At 41.7% G+C, this 10438-nt stretch overlaps 1 non-coding gene across 1 annotated transcript; it reads left to right on the top strand.

Moving 5' to 3' along the window:
* The first annotated feature begins 8728 nt into the window (after positions 1-8728).
* LOC141722420 (small nucleolar RNA R71) lies at positions 8729-8835 on the top strand. The gene has a single exon (XR_012575440.1). It is a non-coding gene; the product is annotated as a small nucleolar RNA R71 (small nucleolar RNA).
* Positions 8836-10438: the final 1603 nt, after the last annotated feature.

Below are 10438 nucleotides of genomic sequence, written 5' to 3'. Positions count from 1 at the left end.
TGCAACAGTGATGATATTAATCGAATAACACGAAACTGATAAAAGCCAACTCTCATTGTACTAATACCATTCTACCAAACATCCACAATTAAGATAGAAGTTGAATAGGCATCAATTATGTTGAGTCCCTATATGTCTACAGAAATTTACAACAAAATGATTTAAGCGCAAGTTATTCCCTTTTGATTACACAGGGCGAATAAAACGGTTAGAGTTACCCACTAATCATGCACATCATACATGAACCTATGCTAACATGGCAAGTTCTAAATCTCAAGATCCACCGTCGCTTCACAAGAGATTAACACCCTATCTTATATGTTCGCGACGTACATAAGACGAATACGCACAACCAATACTAGATATCATACAATCATCACATACTAAGGTATTAAACAATTAACTAAAGAATTCCATAGCAAATCCATTACGACCCCATGATCACGATTAGCCCATGATAGCACTTATCGTCATCATGGGTTCATATGAAAACATGATAAATAAACACAAGAAAATAATAACTAAACTAATTATATTAAACCAGAGTACGTCACAAGAGTAATTAGGTTCAAAAGCAAGAAAACTAGCATCCAACGTTACAACGAAATAAGAATCACAAGAAAATATGCTTCCTCTTCGTTACGGTGTGCTAAAACGGTCTTCTTCCTTATCTCCTTCTCTCCTTGCTTAATACAACGATCCAACCTTGTGAAAACGTCTCCAAATCTACTTATATAATAGTCCCATAAAACTCAGATTACATAGAAGTTGGAAGCCAAACAGAAGTAGAAGTCTAAAACAGATTATTATTTTTCCCGACCCTGCGCGGCCGCTCAGCATAGTTGAGCGGGCGCTCAGCCTTCTGCGCGGCCACGCAGCATAGCTGAGCGGGCGCTCAGGACCCTACTGGAAAATTCCTGAGTTTGCTCCGTTTCTTCGCTGCAATCTGCCCCTTTCTTTCCTCTCGCAATGCTTAACACATGCCAAGGCTTATTCTTGATGATTACTCCTCTGAAATGCAACTTATACCCTGAAATACACAAACACTAGAAAAACATATCAAATACACAAAATACTTGATTTCAAGACACCAATTTAAGCCATTTTAAGACGTTCTAAGTGGTATAAAATGCCATTTATCACACCCCCAAACTTAAATCGATGCTTGTCCTCAAGCGTCACAGACTCAAAAACAAATAAAAACATGCATAAATGCAATCTATATGAAATGCAGCGAACCCCCTTACTACGACCAATCCAACCAACTTACAACATCTCAACAAATGCAATTAGGCGACCAAAGATCAATCAAATCATGTAAACAAACATACAGCCAGAAACGTGGTGTGTGTAGATGCTTACAGATATGCTTCGGAACTAGACCAATTATCATGACTCAACTATCATCAAGGCAATCACATGATTATACAAAGAATAAAAATTCTAGGCTCAAAGCGACTTATAACACTATAAGAATCATGGAGCTTATTACGGAATCATGCTTTTTATTCACAACAATAATGCTTATTTGACCGTGCAATGAGTGAGGTCCACAAAAGACTTATACAATGATATCCATGTAGCGAGCGTTAGGCTAGCGGATCCCAGACTCTAAAAGCCTTAGGTCACTAGGCACAAAGTACCCTAAGAACTTAATAACTCGAATACCAAAGAGCCCACTCGTGATCAATTATGCATAAACACATACTTCTTCTTTTTTTTTCTTTTTCTTTTTCTGTTTTTTTTCTTTTTTTTTCCAAAATTTCTGAGCAAGTGCGTTTCGCTCCATCTTGCTCAACCCTAGACTACTCACATAACATGCGAGCCGGCTATTAGCCAATTGACGCCTAGCCACAACTAGCAACAAATTCCATTTTTACTCCATTTTTTTCTTTTTCATGCCTTTATCACTAAGAACCTATTATCAAATTCTAAGCATAATAACTAGATTAACCTCGAAAACCATCAGATCATAACAACAATCTAGTCCTTAAGCGTTCTCTAAGACTTAGTGAAAATACAAGTTCTTCTAGCATGCATATCAACTTACACGACTCAATTATCACTTTAATATCATCACTACACTCGTATCAACATCACAAATTAGTCGATAAATTATCGCAAAAGGGATCATGGCATATGCATGAGCTATACGATATGATAATCAAATAAAGCTATAAATAAATAAATAAAAACTATATGGCAAAAATTATGCAACTATATGAACTAAACTATCATAAATATGCAGCTATATGACACACACACAAAATATTCCTGAACTACCACTCCCAAACTTAAAATCTCCACTGTCCCTAGTGAAGGTAGTAGAAAGGAACACAGGGTATACCTACTCGGAGTCATCATCATCATCACCCTCAGTGGGTAGAGTATCAGGCGGCGGGTATGCAGAGTCCTCACCAAAAACTGGCCACTGGATGTCAGCTCCAAGGCCCCGAAAAGCAGTCCCTAACGCAAGGGTGAGCTCCTGAGCAAACCTGCTCTGCGTCTCGTACATGGCATCCATCCGCCGTGACAGCCTTCTATACTGGGTATTTGCCATCCCAGCACCCTCCTGAGCTCTCGAAGAACCAGCCTCATCACGCCTAGGCCTAGCCATAGTAGCACCTCGTGCTGGACGCCCTCCTAGAAGACGATAACCCAACCCATGATCCTCGGGCTCACCACCGGTCCACTCCTGCATCCCATTCAGAGTCCCAGATTCAATCGGAGCGGTCGGCAACTGTAACTGCTCATGAGATGGCCAGTTTACTCCCACTGCTCGGCAAAGCTTCATGACCGTGGATGCATAAGGGATGTTCATGTGCTTAGCTCCCCTCAAAAACTTCAGAATCCCTTGGTAGATGAACTCACCAAGGTCCATATAGTACTCCTCATGTGCTCTCTCAACTGTGACCTCATGTGCATGCGAAGAAGGCAGAATATTAGCACAAATAAACGCATTCCATGCACGGGCATACATGTTCATAGCGATCGCCGGGAAGTAACGATACTCATTAGTTCCTGTCCTGAAGGTCCAAACTGTGCCCGGCCTATAGAGAGTAGCACAAATCAAATCCAAGTCGAAATCCTCAGCAGTCTTCTCATTCCAGTTCTCCTCCTCGGGCTTCCTCTCTCGCTGCCCAATCACACGGTGAATCGCCGCTGGGTGATAATCAACCATCAGCCCTCGGACCACAGAAAACCCATTCTTCTCGGCCTTCGCGTTCGCATAGAACTCGCGAACCACGCTCATCGACACTACTTCAGGCGACTCACAGAAAGCTATCCACCCTTTCTCTGCAATCATAGGTAGCAGCTCATCATCCCTCCCCGATGGTAAAAACCCCCTCTCCTTCAGAATCGGCTTCCCCAAAAGCCTAGTGTACTCCTCCTCCGCAGCTCTGTCATTCCACCGAGGCCTCGCAGCGGTACCCCTCGATGAATCAGCAGTATGGACTGTGTTGCTGCTATCAATAGTCCTTGCTCTCTTAGGTGCCATTGAATCTGAATGAAAGTGCTTGAGAATAGTGTTTTTGTGTTTGGGAGAGAGTTTGAGTGTAGAAAGTATGTGGAAGATGTATGGGATAGGTGTATGTATATATAGGGTATGGATTAGGTTAAAATAAGATTAGGAGTGGGTTTGAGGGATAAAATCATGGGGTAATGGGGAAAAGAAATTGTGGGTAATGGAGCTGTAAATTATTTTTTTGATTTTCTGATTTTTTTTTTTGGATTTTTTATGAACTAAAAAAAAATTCTGGCAGCCGACCCCTGAGCGGTCGCTCATCAAAGCTGAGCGGGCGCTCGGCTTGCTGAGCGGTCGCTCAGCAAAGCTGAGCGGGCGCTCAGCTTGTTGAGCGGTCGCTCAGCAGAGCTGAGCGGGCTCTCAGGGGGTCTCTGGAAAAAAAAAATTCGAGCCCGGTTTTTCTGATTTTTTTGTGGTTTTGGATAGGTTATTAACTTCTTTTTCATCATTAGCTTGACGTTGCGTACCTTCCTCAAGTTGACAATAAAACAGCACTAACCACTTCTCAGTTTGCCGTATCCCCATAGTAGTGCTTCAAACGCTGACCATTAACCTTGAATGCTTGGTCCGGATCATTCTCAAAAATCTTCACCGCTCCATGTGGAAACACAGTTTTGACAATAAAAGGTCCAGACCACCTTGATTTCAACTTCCCAGGAAAAAGTCGGAGACGAGAGTTGAATAAGAGAACTTATTGCCCCGGCACGAATAACTTATGATGTAGCTTCCTATCGTGCCACCTCTTCACCTTTTCCTTGTACATTTTGTTATTCTCGTACGCTTGAAGTCGAAATTCATCAAGTTCATTAAGCTGAAGCATTCTCTTCTTACCAGCTGCATCTAAATCCAGGTTTAACTTTTTCAACGCCCAATAAGCCTTATGCTCAAGTTCCGCAGGTAAATGACATCCCTTACCATACACCAGTTGAAATGGGGACATACCAGGTGGAGTTTTGTATGCTGTTCTGTAAGCCCAAACAGCTTCATCGAGCTTTAAAGACCAATCCTTCCTTGACGGACAAACAACCTTCTCTAGGATGCGCTTGATCTCTCTGTTAGACACTTCTGCTTGACCATTTGTTTGCGGATGATAGGCAGTAGCAACTCGATGATTCACATTATAACGCTGCATCATAGAAGTGAACTTACGGTTGCAGAAATGCAACCCTTCATCACTTATGATTACCCGAGGCGTTCCAAACCTTGTGAAAATCTGCTTATGAAGAAAATTCAACACTGCCTTTGCATCATTTGTCGGTAGAGCTTTGACTTCTACCCATTTTGAGACATAATCGACTGCCAGCAAGATGTACTGATTATTGCAGGACGAGACAAAAGGCCCCTTGAAATCGATTCCCCAAACATCAAAGACCTCGACTTCAAGCATCACATTTAACGACATCTCATCCTTTCTCGTCAAATTTCCCACTCTTTGGCAACGATCACACCTTAAAACAAACTGATGAGCGTCCTTAAACAAATTAGGCCAGAAAAAACCTACTTGCAGAATATGAGCTGTCGTCTTCTCACCACCATAGTGTCCACCATAGACTGTGGAGTGGCAGTCTCATAATATCCCCTCTGTCTCACAAAACGGGATACATCTCCTGATGATCTGGTCAGCTCCCTGTCTAAACAAATATGGTTCATCCCACATATACCACTTCACCTCATGCAGAAAATTTTTCTTTTGAGCTGAGGTCAAATTAGGAGGCATTATATTGCTGACAAGATAGTTTACAATATCGGCAAACCATGGCTCTTCCTCCGGAACTGCGAACAACTGCTCATCCGGAAAAGATTCGTTGATCAATGTCCTATCCTGTGAAGTAGACTCGGGATTCTCCAATCTAGAGAGATGGTCAGCTACTTGATTCTCAGTACCTTTTCGATCCTTGATCTCTAACTCAAATTCTTGTAGTAAGAGCACCCAACGAATGAGTCTCGGCTTCGAATCCTTCTTGGAAACCAAATAGCGAATGGCCGCATGATCCGTGAATACTGTCACTTTTGTCCCAAGCAGATAAGATCGAAATTTCTCGAAACCAAAGACTATAGCCAATAGCTCCTTCTCAGTAGTGGTGTAGTTCATTTGGGCCCCATTTAAGGTCTTACTAGCATAGTAGACCACATGAAAGAGATTATTCTTGTGCTGCCCAAGAACTGCACCTACCGTATAATCACTCGCATAACACATCATCTCAAAAGGCTCTGTCCAATCCGGTGTTGTAATAACTGGTGCAGTGATTAAACTCTTCTTGAGAGTCTCGAATGCCGTCAAACATTCATCATCAAATTTGAAAGGCACATCTTTCTCAAGCAAGTTGCACAACGGCTTAGATATCTTTGAAAAGTCCTTGATGAACCGCCGATAAAAGCCCGCATGACCAAGAAAACTACGGATTCCTTTCACAGAAATATGTGGTGGAAGATTTTCAGTGACTCCCACCTTGGCTTTATCCACCTCAAGACCCTTGCTAGAGACCTTATGCCCCAGAATAATGCCTTCACGCACCATAAAATGACATTTCTCCCAATTGAGCACCAAATTAGTTTCCACACACCTTTTGAGCACGACACGAAGATTATTCAAACATTCATCATACAAATGTCCAAAGACGGAGAAGTCGTCCATGAACACCTCAACATTATTCCCAATCATGTCAGAGAATATAGCCATCATACATCTCTGAAAAGTGGCCGGTGCGCCACATAACCCAAACGAAACTCTGCGAAAAGCAAACGTGCCAAATGGATAAGTGAAGGTAGTCTTTTCCTGATCCTCTGGTGCAATACAAATATGATTATACCCTGAGTAGCCATCCAGAAGACAATAATACTCATGACCAGCAAACCTGTCAAGCATCTGATCAATAAATGAAAGAGGGAAGTGATCTTTCCTCGTGGCCTTGTTCAACTTTCGGTAATCCATGCATACTCTCCATCCTGTAACTGTTCGAGTGGGGATGAGTTCATTCTTCTCATTTGCTACCACAGTGATACCTCCTTTCTTAGGCACACATTGTACGGGGCTCACCCAAGAACTGTCAGAAATAGGATAAATGATGCCTGCATCCAGCCATTTCATAATTTCTTTCTTCACCACCTCCTTCATGATAGGATTCAGTCTGCGTTGTTGCTCAACAGTTGGCTTACTACCCTCCTCTAGCAGAATTTTATGCATACAATATGAAGGGCTGATCCTCTTGATGTCTGCTATGGTTCATCCAATAGCTGATTTAAATTCTCTCAAAATCCTTAAGAGCTTGTCTTGCTCACTACCTGAAAGGTCAGATGCAATAATAACAGGTAAAGTAGATGCATCACCTAAAAAAGCATACCTTAAGTGTTCAGGTAATGGCTTGAGCTCCAAGGTAGATGCTTCCTCAATTGATGGTTTGAGCTTTCCTTCAGCATTCTTGAGGTTAGAAGTACCAAGAGATTCAAAGGGCATGTACAGCTTTCGTCTCCAGGGAGAAGCATTCAAAAATTGTAATTGCTCATTGCCATCTTCATCATTACTGTGAAAATCCCCAACTAAGGCCTTTTCTAATGCATCAGACAATATATGATCGAGTTCTGACATAACTGCAGAATCAATCACATCCACTTTTATGCACTCCTCATCTTCTGTAGGGAATTTCATTGCTTTGAATACATTGAAGGTCACATCCTAATCCTGCACCCGCATAGTAAGTTCACCTTTCTGCACATCTATCAAGGTACGGCCAGTAGCCAAGAAAGGTCTTCCCAAGATTATGGGAATCTTCTTATCTTCCTCGAAATCCAGAATAACAAAGTCTGCAGGAAAGAAGAGCTTATCCACCTTGACTAGCACATCCTCCACTATGCCCCTTGGGTAAGTAATAGAACGATCAGCCAATTGTAGAGACATGAAGGTGGGTTTTGGATCAGGCAAATCCAACTTTTTAAAGATCGACAACGGCATCAGATTGATGCTTGCTCCCAAACCACAAAGGCACTTGTCAAATGACAACTTGTCAATGGTGCAAGGAATGGTGAAGCTACCTGGATCTTTAAGCTTTGGAGGTAACTTTTGTTGCAGAACAGCGCTGCATTCTTCCGTTAGAGCAACGGTCTCAAGGTCATCCAGTTTCACCTTCCTTGAAAGAATACTCTTCATAAACTTCGCATAACTAGGCATTTGCTCCAGAGCTTCAGCGAAAGGTATATTGATGTGAAGTTTGTTGAACACCTCCAGAAACTTACCGAACTGCTTATCCAGCTTTTGTTGTTGTAATCTCTTAGGGAAAGGTGGTGGAGGATAGAGCTGTTTATCCCCTGTATTACCCTCAGGTAGAATGTGTTCAACAGTAGTCTTCCTTGGTTCCGCCGCTTTCTCCTTTTGCTTAGCTTCTTCATCTCTAACTTCAGATGCTCCTTCTTTTGCCTTTTTAGCATCAGCAACTTTCCCAGACCTTAAGGTAATAGCCTTGACTTGCTATTTAGCTTCCTTCCTTCCTGGAACTTCCATGTCACTGGGAAGTGTTCCAGGTTGACGATTGAGCACTGCATTAGCTATTTGACCGATTTGATTTTCCAAGGTCTTGATAGAAATCGCCTGACTCTTGCATAACAGCTTAAGTTCCTCAAAATCAGCACTAGTAGGTGCAGCTGCACTTCCCTGTGGAGGATATGATTGCCTTTGAGCATATTGATACGGTTGCTGGAATCCATGTGGATTGAGCTGTTTACTCACACCTTGCTGATATGGTGGCTGAATAGCATTCTGATTATTAGCCCAACTGAAATTTGGATGATTTCTGTTGTTAGGATGATAAGTAGCTGGTACAGGCTGCTGTTGTTGCTGATAATTATTCACATAATGAACAGATTCATTGACGAGAGAACACTGATCTGTAGCATGCGACCCTGCACAAAGCTCACATACCATAGCTATTTGATTAACTCCATATGTAGCTAGAGAATCGACCTTCATAGACAGTGGTTGGAGCTGCGCTGCAATAGCAGTGGCTGTATCGACTTCCAGAAACCTGCTACCTTCCCAGGCATCATCCTCTGAGTTGGGTTTTGATGCTCATTTGCAGCCATAGTCTCGATAAGATTATACGCCTCAGTATAGCTTTTGGCCCACAAGGCGCCTCCAGCTGTGCATCGAGCATGGGCCGAGATTGGGCCCCCAAACCATTATAGAAACCAGTGATCACCATCCAATCGGGCATTCCATGATGTGGACACTTTCTCAACATTTCCTTGTAACGTTCCCAAGCTTCGCATATAGACTCTGCAGGTTGCTGCGCAAATTGAGTAAGGGCACTCCTCATAGCAGCAGTCTTTGCCATCGGATAAAACTTCACCAGAAACTTTTGCCCAAGATCTTGCCAAGTAGTGATGGACCCGGCTGGTTCAGAATGTAACCAGTCCTTAGCTTTGTCCCTCAGTGAGAATGGGAAAAGCCTCAGTTTGATAGCCTCATCAGTCACGCCATTGTACTTGAAAGTACTGCAGATCTCGACAAAATTCCTTATGTGCATGTTGGGGTCTTCAGTCACAGTACCTCCAAAAGAAACAGAATTCTGTACCATCTGAATAGTGCCCGGCTTGATTTCAAAGGTGTTAGCTTGAATAGCCGGATGAAGAATGCTTGACTGAATGTCATCAATTTTAGGCCGAGAAAAGTCCATAAGAGCTGGATCGGCCTGAACAATACGATCACCCATGATTACTGGTTCTTTCTGCTCACTTCCTGAATCCGAATCTTCAAAATCTATCTTCTCCGGAATATCAAGAACTTCGTCTGTCTCCTCAACTGTATCTAAAGTCCTCTTGCGAGTACGAGAACGAGTTTGCATAAACGCTCACTAAAGTACCTGAAACACAACCAGAAACAATAAGTAACTAATACGTCTTAATCACTGAGTCCTAACGACCAATGATGGTAAGTACATAAACTAAACAAATACGCCGAGTCCCCGGCAGCGGCGCCAAAAACTTGTTAGGGCGAAAGTACGCGCTAATAATACACGCAAGTATACGCGTTCGCAAGTAATATAGAATACTTTCTAGTTCGTTCCCACAAAGACTCAGACTAATTATTGTTCAATTAAACTCACTCACCAGTGTATGATTACTTCTCAATGTTAAGACACTAACACTTAGAATTATTGACTAAATATTAACTACAATTAACTACTTAATTAAGCACCTAATTAACACTTCGAATTAACCATATTAAAACACTCATGAGATCACAACTTCATTACTACTTCCTTCAATAGTTATTGTTATTACCCTTAGCATGCAACAATGATGATATTAATCGAATAACACGAAACTGATAAAAGCCAACTCTCATTGTACTAATACCATTCTACCAAACATCCACAATTAAGATAGAAGTTGAATATGCATCAATTATGTTGAGTCCCTATATGTCTACATAAATTGACAACATAATGATTTAAGCGCAAGTTATTCCCTTTTGATTACACATGGCGAATAAAACGGTTAGAATTACCCACTAATCATGAACATCATACATGAACCTATGCTAGCATGGCAAGTTCTAAATCTCAAGATCCACCGTCGCTTCACAAGAGATTAACACCCTATCTTATATGTTCGCGACGAACATAAGACGAATACGCACAACCAATACTAGATATCATACAATCATCACATACTAAGGTATTAAACAATTAAATAAAGAATTCCATAGTAAATCCGTTACGACCCCGTGATCACGATTAGCCCATGATAGCACTTATCGTCATCATGGGTTCATATGAAAACATGATAAAGAAACACAAGAAAATAATAACTAAACTAATTATATTAAACCAGAGTACGTCACAAGAGTAATTAGGTTCAAAAGCAAGAAAACTAGCATCCAACGTTACAACGAAATAAGAATCACAAGAAAATATGCTT

This window comes from Apium graveolens, chromosome 4 (genome assembly GCF_009905375.1).
Source record: "Apium graveolens cultivar Ventura chromosome 4, ASM990537v1, whole genome shotgun sequence".
Taxonomy (NCBI): Eukaryota; Viridiplantae; Streptophyta; class Magnoliopsida; order Apiales; family Apiaceae; genus Apium; species Apium graveolens.
This window is presented reverse-complemented; position numbering and strand designations above follow the sequence as displayed.